Here is a 16,573-nt window from a genome sequence, read left to right on the forward strand (position 1 = left end):
TAGTAGGGTATCCAATCATGGTTTGAACCAAAAGGCGGGTTTAAGATGAGCCGTCAAAACAAAGTTGATTTATTTTATTGAAGGGACATGTTACAACTGCAATTTCTAGTTTATATGGAAGCTTAGTTCATTATCTTTCTAAAAACATCCTGGATGCACATATTTATGCTTAGTTTCATTGAAAAAACTTAATAATTACATAACTTTGATTCGTACCATGGTTTGAACTACACTGTTCATGGTTTGAACTAAATTCGTACCATGGTTTGAACTACTGCAGCAGCTCCTAAACATAATACTAATCACATGCATAAAACGCTGAGGAAATCTATAGAAAAGCAAATTTGCTTTACTATTCATCTTCTCGCATTGGATTAGTAACTCGAAACGTGTGAAAATCGTCTAAATTATCGATATGAAAATGAATCGACTGCTTTGAGCGTGCTTACAGCGGCACACTAGGAGTTAACTTTCTTAAATCAGTATGGCGAAAGGCATCTAAGGTTCGATTTCTTAAAATTAAGCACCTTCATCGAAAAAATATTTGGTAGGCGTAGTAGCGGACACCTTTCTACATAACCGGTACCAAATAGTTTTTCATGAAAAATTCCTAATTTTGAGAAAACCCGCATTAGATGTCTTTCGCCATACAAATTTCTGGCGGATAAATCCTGCTGGCTATTTTACGCATATACAATAGCGCCTGGATGTGGTAGCGGCGAGTAGAAAATCAGCCACTGCCAATAATTCATTCATTGCGATTTTTTCATACTGGAAATGTAAACAAAATGCTCCAGCTAGGCGCATGCAGCGCTCCTAGCGGACAGCAGCAGAACATGACTGCATTTACAAGTTCAAACCATAGTACGAATTTAGTTCAAACCATGATCAGTTTTTACCTTGTATAAATGTTACTATTTTAACTAGTAGAAACTGTTTCTCATTGGCAGTGGCTGATTTTCTACTCGCCGCTGCCACATCCAGGCGCTACAGTATATGCGCAAAATAGCCAGCATGAGTTAACCGCCAGAAATTTGTATGGCGAAAGACATCTAACGCGGGTTTTCTCAAAATTAGGAACTTTTAATGAAAAACTATTTGGTACAGGTTATGAAGGATGGTGTCCGCTACTACACCTACCAAATATTTTTTCGATTAAGGTGCTTAATTTTGAGAAATCGAACCTTAGATGCCTTTCGCCATAATGATTTCAGAAACTTAACTCCTAGTGTGCGCTGTAAGCACGCTCAAAGCAGGCGATTCATTTCTACTGATTTCAAAATGGTTCAAACCATGATACGCTTTTAACTAGTTCAAACCATGATTGGATACGCTACAAATAGCACGTGCTATCCAAGCATTTGCCGTCGGAATGCACCACCTGGCGACATAATTTTAAAAAATATCAAAGTAACTATCTGGTGCGGATTTTACGTTGCGACCAAATATTAGCGGAAGAGTAGATTTTTTTATGAGCGGTACAGTAATAAAAGCTATAATAATAGTCTGCCTAAGTAGCCATTGACTTCTTAAAGTATTCATAATGAAAGCAAAAGTTTGGAGCCAAAAGTTGCCAAAGCCGTCCTTCCCCGTATGTCGATTTCGTTTTTTGGGGTGCCTGCACCATTTTTGCATTTGAGGTGTCCTATTGTCCGGGAAAGATGCATCCCCTAAAGTTATTTTTTTCAAAACGAATGAATTATTGGCAGTGGCTGATTTTCTACTCGCCGCAGCCACATCCAGGCGCTATAGTATATGTACAAAATAGCCAGCAAGAGTTAACCGCCAGAAATTTGTATGGCGAAAGACATCTAACGCTGGTTTTCTCAAAATTAGGAACTTTTCATGAAAAACTATTTGGTACCGGTTATGAGGGATGGTGTCCGCTACTACGCATACCAAATATTGTTTCGATTAAAGTGCTTAATTTTGAGAAATCGAACCTTAGATGCCTTTCGCCATACTGATTTCAGAAAGTTAACTCCTTGTGTGCCGCTGTAAGCACGCTCAAAGCAGTCGATTCATTGTCTGCTTTTGTGAACAAAGATTCAAACGCCGATCGCTCGGGTATCTAATCAAAGGGACGTATGAGGTTTTATAAACAAAGATTCAGTAGAGCTTTTCCTGAGCTGATTGATATGTTGATGTCACTGATCGGACAACAAACACCTGAGATATGGCCGCTTCCGTGTAATTCGTGAAACCGGTTCCACCAATGGTCGCACGCACGCTATTGTTCTCGAAGACAGCGTTTTTGCATCAAGTGGTACCCCATGGCCGTACTAGAACCTTTTTCCAATTATATCAATATTGGTATCAAACTTCATGGTTTATAAAAATCATTACAATTCAAATATTTTTTGAAGAAGAGAATGGTCTAAAATGTACCCATGGGAAAAATAGCCCAGCGAAATCGTTTATACTACATTTTTGAGCGAATGTTTCTATTATTTACACACTTAAATTTTGTCGCCGATCTTGGCTGTGCAAATCTCGGTTAAAGTTCATTCGACTAAATTAACGTAGGAAAACGTCGGTTCCTTTGACTGCCACGATGAATAAACGATTCTTTCAGCTGATATATCCTCAGAAGTTTACTAACCAAGCGCTTGGCTGTGAAGATCTCGGTAAAAGAATAACACTTTACAATTACTGTTTAACATTAACTATTCAGTACCGAGTAGTAAGTAAGAAACGAAGTGAATTTCCGAAGGAAGGTGTCCTAAGTTTCCAGAAGAACTTCCTTGGAAATTCAAAACGGAATTTATTTTGAAAACACTGAACTCATTCACTCTAACAATTTTGGAAAATCCTAAAAATATCAAGTGAAAAAAAATCTCGTGAAAATTCGGGAAAATGAGATTTTTTTTAATTTCAAGTTTCCTCCTAAATTAAAAATAATTGAAAACACTTTTTCGAGGAAATTCAGACTCGAGTAAACTCTTTTGAAGATTTTATTGTAGAAAATTGAACAAATTGTCCGCGCAATATAAGAATACTCAGAAGATAATAACTGAGAAATTCATACGATTTTGATTTTGAGATTTGACCATTGTCGCCAACAACGATTTTCGGACCGACGCACACCTCTAGAACAATTGTAATTTAAATATTTGCTCAGGAACACTGCGCCAGCCGTTATTTCATGGGGTACCACTTGATGCAAGAACGCTTTCTACGAGAACAATAGCGTGCGAGCTACAATAGATAGAACCGGTTTCACGGATATCTCAGGTGTCTGTTGTCCGATCTGTGACGTAAACATATCAATCAACTCAGGAAAAGCTACTATTTGCTTGCTTATACCACACATATACTTCATTTGGCTTACCTCAAATACTTATTCCAAAGGTCATCAACTATAGTTTAAATCAAAAGTGTTCCATTCGCTGCAGAACCCATAATTGTTACCTAAAATGATACTACCAATTATTGGTTCCAATAGTTGCGGTTTTATTTTAGTGATACTTTACCGATTTTGATGCAATTCTCGACCTGTTTTCCTCTATTTCGTGTAATGACAGGCCAACAAATTGAAATATTATATGGGTTGCTGCGTTAAATACTTAGATTGTGTAAAAACAACATTACCGCAACTATAGGAACACCCACGACCTTCGGAACTTTTAACCTACGCCTTTTGAATAAGTACCCGAAATTTTATGAATCTGATGATTTTATGAAAAAAGTCATTTTCGGAAAAAGCGAAAAAAAAAATCAAATTTTGGAACCGCTTTAGCTTGGAAATGGTCACCCTAATGCATAAATATAAAAATACGTGTCTAATATTGTGTGATAAAGAACAAAACTACCAATTTTCATGTTATTCTCTAATATATAGGGAAGTGTCTTCGGTTGTGGGCCACCCGCAAAACTTTTGACGCCTAACAGATACGACAAATCTGAGCAGTGTCAAAGTTGTAGTTTGACAGTGCACATAATCAGAGGCAATACCGAGGCGCATATGGTTTCTTGCTGCGAGCAAACAAATAAATATCGTAAAAATTTGTTTGTGTTTCTAATTTTTGTCATTTCTCATGTGGGATTGACTGAAGCAAAACATTGCAGAGAGGTGAGTGTTATACTTTGCGATTTAGTGAATAAAGGTCACTCCTCACGGAATCCAAGTTTCAAAGTGCTCGCGTTTTCGGGGGCACACCACTCGATACGGAAGCAACGCACAACTGCCATTTTTGTTATTTCACGCATGCTAAGCTAAATCAATAAAAATTACAGTTGTGTGCCGCTTCCGTATCGAGTCGTATGCCCCCGAAAACGCGAGCACCAAGATGAATACACAGCTAGGTGTTTTAATGTGCTCAATTTATGGACGAGCACAGGGCTTGACGATCCCTCCCCAGGCCATCTGCGAGTTGTGGGGCTTGCCTACACAGATAAAAATATGTTGTGAATTTAAATGTATTTTCATGCACATATTTGGAGCATGCAAATAAACGTAACATTCCATCGATCTCACTATTCTTTTAAATCGAAATTAATGTAAACGGTGCTGGCTTGTAAAATTAAATCAAATTTAATAGGATATCGAATGTTAATTCGTTTGATGAGATAAGCTGCAATTTTACACGTCGTTGAATTTTCAAAATTATTTGCTGTGTAGGATGTGGTGGGGTTTGACAGTGGGCCCTGTTAAATTCCTATAAAAAGCTGCATGTATCCGCAAGTAGTCCCCATCAAAGTGACCGTGTGCCGCTCAAAGTGCACAAGCCCAAGTCCTGGTGTCAGGTGGCACGCTAAACAGCCCTGACACGACGGCCCTCCGACGAGACAGGAGGTTTGCGCAGGCCCAATAAGCCGCCTAGAAAACCAATCATTACGAACAATATAAGAGATAATGCGACTCGATATAATCGGCAAAGACCTAGGCGACGAATACAGGATCACGAATGGAAGCTTGGAACATGGAATTGCAAGTCGCTAGGTTTCGCAGGTTGCGACAGGATGATCTACGATGAATTACATCCCCGCAACTTCGACGTCGTGGCGCTGCAGGAGATTTGCTGGACAGGACAGAAAGTGTGGAAAAGCGGGCATCGAGCAGCTACCTTCTACCAAAGCTGTGGCACCACCAACGAGCTGGGAACCGGCTTCATAGTGCTGGGTAAGATGCGCCATCGTGTGATTGGGTGGCAGCCAATCAACGCAATAATGTGCAAGCTGAGGATTAAAGGCTGTTTCTTCAACTATAGCATCATCAACGTGCACTGCCCACACGAAGGGAGACCCGATGACGAGAAAGAAGCGTTCTACGCATAGCTGGAGCAGACATACGATGGATGCCCACTGCGGGACGTCAAAATTGTCATCGGTGACATGAACGCACAGGTAGGAAGGGAGGAAATGTATAGACCGGTCATCGGACCGGATAGTCTGCACACTGTATCGAATGACAACGGCCAACGATGCATAAACTTCGCAGCCTCCCGCGGAATGGAGATCACCTAATCAAGAAACGGAAAACCAAATCGACCACGTTCTAATCGACGGTAAATTCTTCTCCGACATCACGAACGCCCGCACTTACCGCAGTGCGAATATTGAATCCGACCACTACCTCGTTGCAGTATGCTTGCGCTCAAAACTCTCGGCGGCTACAAGACACTAGACTAGCTCAATAATACGCGCAGCAGCTGGAAGTGTCACTCCCAACGGAAGAGCAGCTAGGCGCAGCGTCTCTTGAGGATGGCTGGAGAGATATTCGATCCGCCATTGGTAGCACCGCAACCGCTGCACTTGGCACGGTGCTCCCGGATCAGAGAAACGACTGGTATGACGGCGAATGTGAGCAGTTAGTGGAAGAGAAGAATGCAGCATGGGCGAGATTGCTGCAACACCGCACGAAGGCGAACGAGGCACGATATAAACAGGCGCGGAACAGACAAAACTCGATTTTCCGGAGGAAAAAGCGCCAGCAGGAAGATCGAGACCGTGAAGAGACGGAGCAACTGTACCGCCCTAATAACACACGAAAGTTCTATGAGAAGTTAAACCGTTCTCGTAAGGGCCGCGTGCCACAGCCCGATATGTGTAAGGACATAAACGGGAACCTTCTTACAAACGAGCGTGAGGTGATCCAAAGGTGGCGGCAGCACTACGAAGAGCACCTGAATGGCGATATGGCAGACAACAGTGGCGGTATGGTAATGAACCTAGGAGCACGCGCGCAGGACATGCGACTTCCGGCTCCGAATCTCCAGGAAATCCAGGAGGAGATCGGCCGGCTGAAAACCAACAAAGCCCCTGGAGTTGACCAACTACCAGGAGAGCTGTTTAAACACGGTGGTGAGGCACTGGCTAGAGCGCTGCACTGGGTGATTACCAAGGTTTGGGAGGACGAGGTTTTGCCGCAGGAGTGGATGGAAGGTGTCGTGTGTCCCATCTACAAAAAGGGCGATAAGCTGGATTGTAGCAACTACCGCGCAATCACATTGCTGAACGCCGCCTACAAGGTACTCTCCCAAATTTTATGCCGCCGACTAACACCAATTGCAAGAGAGTTCGTGGGGCGCCGCCTGGTAGATTTATGGGTGAACGCTCTACCACAGACCAGGTGTTCGCCATACGTCAGGTATTGCAGAAATGCCGCGAATACAACGTGCCCACACATCATCTATTTATCGACTTCAAAGCCGCATATGATACAATCGATCAGGACCAGCTATGGCAGCTAATGCACGAACACGGTTCTCTGGATAAACTGACATGGTTGATCAAAGCGACGATGGATCGGGTGATGTGTGTAGTTCGAGTTTCAGGGGCATTCTCGAGTCCCTTCGAAACACGTAGAGGGTTACGGCAAGGTGATGGTCTTTCGTGTCTGCTATTCAACATCGCTTTGGAGGCAGTAATACGAAGGGCAGGGATTGACACGAGTAGTACGATTTTCACGAAGTCCGTCCAGTTATTTGGTTTCGCCGACGACATAGATATCATGGCACGTAACTTTGAGAGGATGGAGGAAGCCTACATCAGACTGGAAAGCGAAGCTAAACGGATTGGACTAGTCATCAACACGTCGAAGACGAAGTACATGATAGGAAGAGGCTCAAGGGAGGTCAATGTGAGCCACCCACCACGAGCTTCTATCGGTGGTGACGAAATCGAGGTGGTTGAAGAATTCGTGTACTTGGGCTCACTGGTGACCGCCGATAACGATACCAGCAGAGAAATTCGGAGGCGCATAGTGGCTGGAAATCGCACGTACTTTGGACTCCGCAAAGACGCTCCGATCGAATAGAGTTCGCCGCCGTACCAAACTGACTATCTACAAAACGCTTATAAGACCGGTAGTTCTCTACGGACACGAGACCTGGACGATGCTCGTGGAGGACTAACGCGCACTGGGAGTTTTCGAAAGGAAAGTGTTGCGTACCATCTATGGTGGGTTGCAGATGGCGGACGGTACGTGGAGGAGGCGAATGAACCACGAGTTGCATCAGCTGTTGGGAGAACCATCCATCGTTCACACCGCGAAAATCGGAAGACTGCGGTGTGCCGGGCACGTAGCCAGAATGTCGGACAGTAATCCGGTGAAAATGGTTCTTGACAACGATCCGACGGGAACAAGAAGGCGAGGTGCACAGCGGGCAAGGTGGATCGATCAGGTGGATGACGATTTGCGGACCCTCCGCAGACTGCGCGGTTGGCGAAGTGCAGCCATGGACCGAGCTGAATGGAGAAGACTTTTATGTGCAGCACAGGCCACTCCGGCCTTAGTCTGATAATAAATAAATTAAAAGTGTAGCAGACTGGGTTCAAACCATGGACGTCGGGGACGGGAGGTCGGTATGGAGACCACACGCCCATCGACGCTTGAATATTCGGGAAAATAACTGCGTATAAAAAAGCACTTTTGGTGGAATATCCAGTTATAATAGTCCAGTTCGCCAAGTGTACAACAAAGTTTCACCAAAGAGCTCTCATTTCATTCCAAAAAACGAACACTTTTTATAGAAGGCTCAGGATCCATCGTGTTATATACCAATCGACTCAGCTCAACGAACTGAGCAAATGCCTGTTTGTCCGTGTGTATGTGTTCGAGAAGTGAGAAGTGACAACTAAGAAGTAAGTAGCGAGAAGTGTGATGTGATAAGCGAAAAGTGAGAATCGCAAAATAAAAAATGAGAAATGAAATGCGAGAATTGAGTGAGAAGGAAGTGAGAAGTGAAAAATGAGAAGTGAGAAATGAGAAATGAGAAGTGAGAAGTAAGAAGTAAGCAGCGAGAAGTGTGAAGTGACAAGTGAGAAGCGCAAAGTGAGAATCGAAAAGTTGGCAATGAAAAGTGAGAAGTGGAAAATGAGAAGTGAAATGTGAGAAGTGAGCAAGAAGGAAGTGACAAGTGAGAAATGAGAAGAGGGGAGTGAAAAGTGAGAAGTGAGAAATAAGAAGTAAGTAGCGAGAACCGAAAAATGAAAAGTAAGAAATGGGAAGTGTAATGTAAGAAATGAATGACAAGGAAATGAGATGTGAAAAAAATCAGTGAGAAATGAGTAGAGAGAGATCGAATGGTCCTAAAACAAAATTTAATCCATTGAGATACGGCTGAGATATCAACGTTCAAAGTCCATCATATTTTCGCGACGCGACGATCTTTGATTTTCCCAATCGCAAATATAGAAAAGATAGACGTAGTCCTACGAAAGAAATGCAAATATAGTTGCAAAATACGTATGAAACGAATAAGGGGTTACGGTACGAATTTCTTCATTTCTCACTTATTACTCACTTTACACTTGTCACTACACCCTTCTTATTTCTCACTACTTACTTCAAACTTCGAGAATCGAACCGGCGAACTTCTCTCATTCTCACGAACGGCGTCTCACTACTTACTTCGAACACTTCTACTTTTTCCTACTCACTAATCACTCCTCACTTCTCTTACTTAATAAGGAAACATATTTCAACTATTCGGCCAAACGGCACTCGGCCAAATGGCGAAATGGTGTTCGACCAAAAGACCCGTTCAGCCAAATGGATAGACAGACATCCAATCAATTTGTTGAGCTCAGGCGATGGCTTCATAACGCTGAAGGTCTCCTGACCTCTATGAAAAAAAATCGTTATGGATTGAATATATAGCATTTTCTTCACTCCTTAGTGTGCCTCGTACACGTAAAAGGTTGAGGAGTTTTTGTTGTGATAAGAAAATGTGATAGGTATCATTTAATCCTTATCAAATGCTGAAATACTGAAATACATGATTATAGATTTCATTTTCTAATGAAACTCAATGGTTCCATTAGCGGTTTCACGATAGTAAAGGTGCTGTTTATTTATGCGTTGCGAAGCGATTCACGTTGTCGCGTCTTTTCATATTATTTACAACGCCAATTTCGAAGGCCTCGGAAACAATTCAGTTCAAAAATATGATGAAAACCTATAATAACATTATTCAAGCAGAGACAGCTTGTTTACAACACTTCGATGCTCTTTCATGATGAAATAAAAATTCATGAAAACATGGTGTTAATTCCATTCACTGTTTATGTTCTCCAAGAGAGTGCGAGGGGAGCGGGTGATTTCTCTCAATGAAAATAAAAATCTTAGCACTGTCCATGACACATATTTTTCTTCAATACTTTCTCTAGGAGCCATTCAACGATTGTTTCCAAAGATACATATCTGTTTATTTTTTATTCAAACTCAAGTAAACACTTTAAGTGGTTAGTTTAATTGCCTCCATTTTTATTGCCCAGGAAAATTGAGAAAATTTCCAAAACGAAAAATCTCTCCGACCGAGAACGGGATTCGAACCCGCCATCTCCGGCTTGCCTATTCACCGGTTTTGTGTTCCTTGGATAGTAGTAAAAATGTTAACTTTCGATGAGCGATGCTAGTGAAAATCGAGTTTTATTCACATTCAAAGTATACTGCATCTAATGCACCATTCAATTCAGAGCTACTATGCGCCGAGATACAAATAAATAAAAAACAAAAAAATCGTTCTCGGTGCGAGAAGAGTGAAAAACAGTGAAAACACACACTCGATAAAAATCGATCAACCTTGCTGAGCATAGACCGGTCGGTGGCGACGCCGGGGACGCGACGAGCTAACGGCAACGTGTTTGTGTGTGTGAGGGTGCAACGTTCTAACCTCATCGCATGGGTCGATCGGTTGCGGGCTGCCGCTATGCTCTTTCGATGCTGCTGCGCTTCTGCATCTATGCTGGCGCGGTATGTTCGTTCGTCGGTCGGTTCGATACATGTTGAGTGTTGGGTGGGTGAGTGCCTTGCACTTGAGTGGCCGATTCTCTTCAATTTCGCGAGAGAATATTTTGCTTGTAATTATTATGGCGGATGTGTGCGTCCCCGCTACGATGAGCGACCCCCACTGCAAAAATGTCTGGGTTTGTTTAAAATCCAGTCCGCCTTGAACCTCCGAAGGGACAATATCGTGTGTGACCGTCGGTTATTGCGCGCGTTATTGTCAATAGTGAGAAGACTCTCTTCCTGAAGGAATCAACCTCCAAGCAGTAGCACTATCGCTCGTCATTGCTTGTGGCGGAAGAGGAGGCGAATCGAGGTGAATCAATATCAGTCAAACTAGGCGATTGATATCATCCGTGTATGAATGCTAGGTTTATGCGTACCAGGCCCTTATGCTGCATGCAGACGTTTGTCCATGGTTCTGAATTTTCTTCAGGACGTTTAGTGCTTAAGAATATCGATCGATTTCCATCTCCATTTAATGAATGGATCCGCGCCCTCGGCGATGGTCTCCAATAGCGATTACTGCCACTAGTTTGTGTGTGTGGTTATTGTGTGAAGAAGAGCAACAATAACAACAAATCAACAAGAGTGTGGGAGATTGATTGTGAGTGTCAAGCCCCTGATACGATGCGATAGAAATTTTCAGTTCAGTGAATTTGATACTCATCCGCGCCATCGTCGTCTTCGTAGTAAGATGCCCAAGCCGTCGCGCCTGTAAATGTGTTCGTTTGGATGTTTTTATGCTGCTGCTGCTGCCTTCTGAAACATATCAGCGCGCGGCCCTCTAATGATTATTATATAAGAGAAATAGCACAGCATTGAAGCGGGTGAACGGCGGCGTTCATTCTGTGGGAAACGGGAAAGAGGTGTGTTCCCTCAGGGAAATCTTCAGCACGGGTTGGGATCGCGACGGGAGAGAGAATTGTTGGCCGAAGGTCCAACAGCGTTTCCGTGTGGTGTGCGTAAGAATACGCTGCACCACGGCCAAGGGTCGATAGAGGACGTGAAGGGCGAGTGTCCGCGTTCTCGGTAGTGTTTGTACGCTGTCGCCCTCCTGAATCTGCCCTTACCGGGAAGAAGGGACTCGCTCGCGTTGCATTCGGTTAGGTGTGTTTGTGTTCCCGACATATATTTCCTTGATCTGCCAGCATAAGCGACCGACACGGGCTGTACGCGCGCGCGCCGCGTATTTGTGTACGTGACAGAAGGCCCAACATCATCCAGGAAAAGAAGAAAATTTTATGTTGGCCCGTCGAACAGCACCAGAAAATATGTTTTTTCCTCCATCGTGGCGGGGCCGATGTTCGGCAAAATTTTGAATGATTCCTGGAAATTTGGCCGCGATCGCGCGCTTTCTCGGTATTTGCATCGACAGCAGTAGCACGACTTCCGGCGGTCGATTCGATCGAATAAATCGCGACGGCTACGTAACGATTTGTCGGAAGTGAAGCGGCGACGGGGCGTCGAGGGGGTGTTCCACGGTAGCAGCAGTCTGCACCGTCGAGCTTCGTGGAAGTGCCATTTCCGAGAAGTGAGAATCAGGAAAAAAGGATACAACACAGGCCAGGCAGAGCCAGCCGCCACCTTTTGGGATTACCTTAATACTGGAAAAGTGTAGTGAGCGAAAAAGACAAGAATCGATATTCACAACTTTTGTTTTGTGTTCTGCTCAACGACTTGCAAAATAAAAAGCGAAAATCGCACGAAAATCTCCACTAGTCGAGGCGAACCACATTATGGATTATCTACGGATGCTGTAGCGAATGACACCCCAGAAGTAATCGATACTGCATATTCATAATTTAAAGGTAATTGTTTGGCCGTTTTACTGGATCAAAATGGTTTCCAGTAAATAATTAATTACCATGCTTTAATGTTGTAAATGGTAATCAGTTTTAAGTTCAATTTTTTTAAACAAACATTTTTCTTTGTGATCGGTATGATGTGGTCACCGTCTGCTTATGGATGGCCAATTAGACGAATCGCTCGACGAATTTGATGTTTTCTATAGAACCTGAATTCTATTCTGTAATACAAGTTTAACATCATACACATATCTTATAATCAACGAGCACGATGGTCGAAAACATGGGAATGGCTCTTATCAATCACGTCGGCAATGGACGACAGTCAGTCGATACGGACAAAATTTCATCCATCGGAAAAGTCGATCGAATTAGAAATTTGTACCAGCAATATTTTGTAAATTTATGTTTAATTAGCAGACCCGACAAACTTCGTTTCGCCTAAAATTGATTTATTCTTTGATTAATTCTCGAGTTATGGAGAAATTTGTGTTTCATTTGTATGGGAGCCTTGTAAACCTCCACATGCCAGATTTGGCTCCATTTGCTTAATTACTTCTCGAGTTATGCATTCAGACAGACAGAAATTCATTTTTATGTATATATAGATTCGTTGCACATTTTTGGACCATGAAAATAAAGGAAAAATTAAACGAATGCGTGGTACCCTTTACCGTTTGATATTTACAATCACCAAGTGATGAACTCGATGTCCTTTAAAAAATCACTTGAATTTAAAATAAGAACTGGTTATGTGTATATGTCTACATTTAATCTATTTTTACACTCTCATCATCGAGGAATAAAATACTGTACACTTCGACAACCTTAGAAATCTTACAACAAAAAATGCGGTGTTGAACCTAGACCCTCTCGCTTAGCGCTTAGTTAGTTTCGTTTCCGTATTCATGTTGCGGGACTCAAACTTGTTACGTAATCCACAGAAGGCCATATTCGCAGCAGCAATACGTTTTTTCACTTCACGGGAAACGTCATTGTCTAATGCGTTCCAAAGTAATAAAAATAACAACTTCAAACACATCCCCATCAAGCACTACCTTAGCATCACTAGGTATCTCTTTATCTCTACACGTAACTATGTACTTCGCTTTGTTAGAGTTAAATTTAAACATCTGACTGTTATCAGCATATAAATATGTTTTAACACTTTTTCCAGTCAATTGCGCATTTAAGAGGGGCTAGGAGGTTCTAAGATTAGGGCAAGGGCCGTTTGGCCGAAAAGAATATTAGGCAGAAAGGGTCAATTGGCCGAAAGGGCCGTTTGACTGAAAGGGTCATTTGGCCAAAAGGGTCATTTGGCTGAAAGGGTCATTAGGCCGAAAGAGTCATTTGGCAGAAAGGGTCCGGTCATTTGGGCGAAAGGGTCATTTGGCCAAAAAGGTCATCTGGCCGGAAAGGTCATTTTGCCGAAAGGGTCGTTTTGCTGAAATAGTCATTAGGACAAAAGGGTCATTGAGCCGAAATAGTCATTGGGCCGAAAGGGTCATTAAGTCGAAAAGGTCATTTGACCGAAAGGGTCATTTGGTCGAAATGGTCCTTAGACCGAAAGGGTCGTTTGGCCGAATAGGACATTTGGCCGAATAGGTCATTTGGCCGAATAGGACATTTGACCGAATAGGTCATTTGAAAAGTGAGAAATTAGGAGTAAGAAGAAAGACGTCTCAATTCTCATTTCTCACTTCTCACTGTAAAAAGTGAGAAGCGTGAAGTGAGTAGTGAGACGTCTCACTACCAACTACGCACTACTCACTTTTCACAGTGAGAAGTGGGACGTCTCACTTCACACTCTTCATTTTTCTATTCTCACTGTAAAAAGTGAGCCCCAAACGGTATATTCGACCAAACAACTTTCCGCCTAGTGGTTTTTGGGTGAAACTTGTTCGAACGATATTCGGCCAAATAGCCCTTTCACACCTCATTTCTTACTTTTAAAATGTCCTATTCGGCCAAATGTCTTATTCGGCCAAATGTCCTTTTCGGCCAAATTTCCTATTAGGCCGAATATTCCATTCGGCCGCATCCACACCATTTCATCGAAAGACATTTCGCCAAATGACATTTCGTCGAATGACTTTTGGTCGAAAGCACGTTACGTCGAATGGAAATTTGGTCGAAGGAACATTTAGTCGAAAATGGTTTTTTATTCCACTAGCGGCGCAGGACATTTGGTCGAAAGGCGTTTGGTCGAAAAGACACTACGACGAATGGACATTTAGTCGAAATCAGATTGAAAATTAAGAATCTTCGTACATTTTGTTGAATGACGTTCAGTCGATAGTGGATTTTCGAGTTAAAAATTTTGGTACATTTAGTCTAATGGCGATCCGTCGGAAGAAAAAAATCTTTAGTCAATATCAATTAAAAAATAAATGATTTCTAGCAGTGTTTTTAGAAGTCATATAATTATTGACCCAATATTGTCCAAAGAATGATGGGTTCATAAAAAAAAATATGAAAACGTTGCATATTCCGAGAATATTCTCGACTGGATATTGACAATGGCGAACCCCTCTAACCGACTACAATGAATCTATACCACCAGGTGAAAAACATTTAGTCGAATGATGTTGCGTCATATGAACATTTGATCGGAATCAAATTTTCCGCAAATGATTAACGAGTTATGGTTGGAAGACAATTTTATACTGAACTAACTATTGTATAAATATTGAATAAGAAAGAGTATCAATGAAAAGAATAAGAAAACCAAGTCCATTCGACCAAATGTCCCTTCGACTAAAAGTCCTTTCAACGAAATGTCATTTGACCAAAAGGCATTAGACTAAATGTCAATCAACGAAATGTATCAAAGCCGACTACGATGAAGTATTGGCAAAATAACATTGATATCATTGGTTTTGGCCATGTGCGGAAAAATAGAATAGAGGATATTTCACCATCATTACCTAACATTTTGCGTTTTCTGTAGGTTTTCATTTTTTTATAATATATTAGGGTCTCCAGAAGTTTCTGTTAGCTCAGGAGAAAAATCCTTATTGGCATTCGTATTCGTTTCTTCCGCTGTTGATTGAACTTCCTCACGTCCACTGAATTCCTCTAATCAGTTTATCCATGTATCTTGTGGATTATTCATTCAAATTTAACCAAAAATCTATTGACGTATCATCCATTTAACTAATAACCTATTTCAAACTAGGGACGTTCCGATACTTCCGATATATCGGAATATCGTTATTTTTGTTTCGATATCCGATATTTTTGTATCGATATTTTGCTTTCAATATATCGGTCATATCGATATTTTTGCTTTCGATATCGATATATTGAATCAGAACAAAGTAACACAAACGAAAATCATGCAAATGTATTTTTATGCAATGCAATGTATTTCGTAAAAGAAAATACTTCAAAATGAATCTGAAATGCCGTATTTTTAATGGAAGATAATTTTTCTCGGTAGCGCGGATGGTGTGATGTGTGCGCTGCCATCACAAATAGTTTTAACAACTCAACACTTTACATTGACGCGCCGTTGTGCAACATCTGTCATACCGCTGGTATTTGAATCCTTATGCGAATTCAATTACAGTCGCCTCTCCACATCTCGATATTGAAGGGACCATCGAGATAGGAATGGTCTTAGAAATTTCCAAATATTTCTACGGGTTTTCTGATGAAAATTTTGATTGATTTTTTTCGGATGGCAATTTTTGCGTAAATTTTGAAGAATGCCCGTGAAAATCTAAGAGAATTTCCTGCTGAAATTCAAAGGAATTTGATGTGAAACAAAATGATAATTTCTCGTGAAAGCTTATGAGAATTTCCTTTTCAATGTCAATGGATTTTCTTGTAATAATTCTGAATTTTCTTTGAAAATTAAATTAGAAAAAAAAACTCCAGTAAAAATTCTGAAGAGAGAAAATTTCTCGAAACTTCAGTTGATTTTTTCGAGCGAACGGGAGATAGTAAGGCAGTATCATGCCGAAAACGCTTCCGCTACCGGTTAAAACTACGACGAACGCCGCCGCCAATGATTGTTGGACTGGCACACTCTAGATTGGATTAAATAATAGAAAAAAAGTTTCCAATAATTATTGTAAATGGGTAATATGGTAATACTATAGTAATTAAATAACTAAAACAAATATATTCTAAATATTCTCATTTCTGAAATATCATATGATTTTCCGATATATCGATATTTTCATTGCAATATATCGGTGATATCGATACTTTGATTCGATTATCGTATCGAATCAAATATCGATATTTTGAAGTATCGGAACGTCCCTAATTTCAAACACTTTCTACATTTGACAATATTTCCATTCGACTAAATGTCCTTTCGACTAAATGCCCTTTCGACTAAATATCCATTCGATCAAATATCCATTCGACTAAATGTCCATTTGACTAAATTTCCATTCGACTAAATGACCCTTCGACCAAATGTACTTTCTACGAAATGTCATTCGACTAAACGTCATTCGACGAACTGTCCCAAAGCTCAGTCGGCAAAATGTTCTATTCAGCCAAATTTTCTACTCGGCCA

General features: G+C 41.5%; 1 protein-coding gene across 1 annotated transcript in view; it reads left to right on the top strand.

Annotated features, from left to right (window-relative positions):
* Positions 1–10,403: 10,403 nt before the first annotated feature.
* The window catches only part of LOC134223259 (zinc finger protein jing homolog), a 443,857-nt gene continuing 437,687 nt past the window's right edge, over positions 10,404–16,573 (top strand). The window contains exon 1 of the mRNA XM_062702408.1: positions 10,404–12,042. The gene's annotated coding sequence lies outside the window, so the exon portion shown is untranslated. The remainder of the gene's footprint in view (positions 12,043–16,573) is intronic.

This window comes from Armigeres subalbatus, chromosome 3, assembly GCF_024139115.2.
Source record: "Armigeres subalbatus isolate Guangzhou_Male chromosome 3, GZ_Asu_2, whole genome shotgun sequence".
Lineage (NCBI taxonomy): Eukaryota > Metazoa > Arthropoda > Insecta > Diptera > Culicidae > Armigeres > Armigeres subalbatus.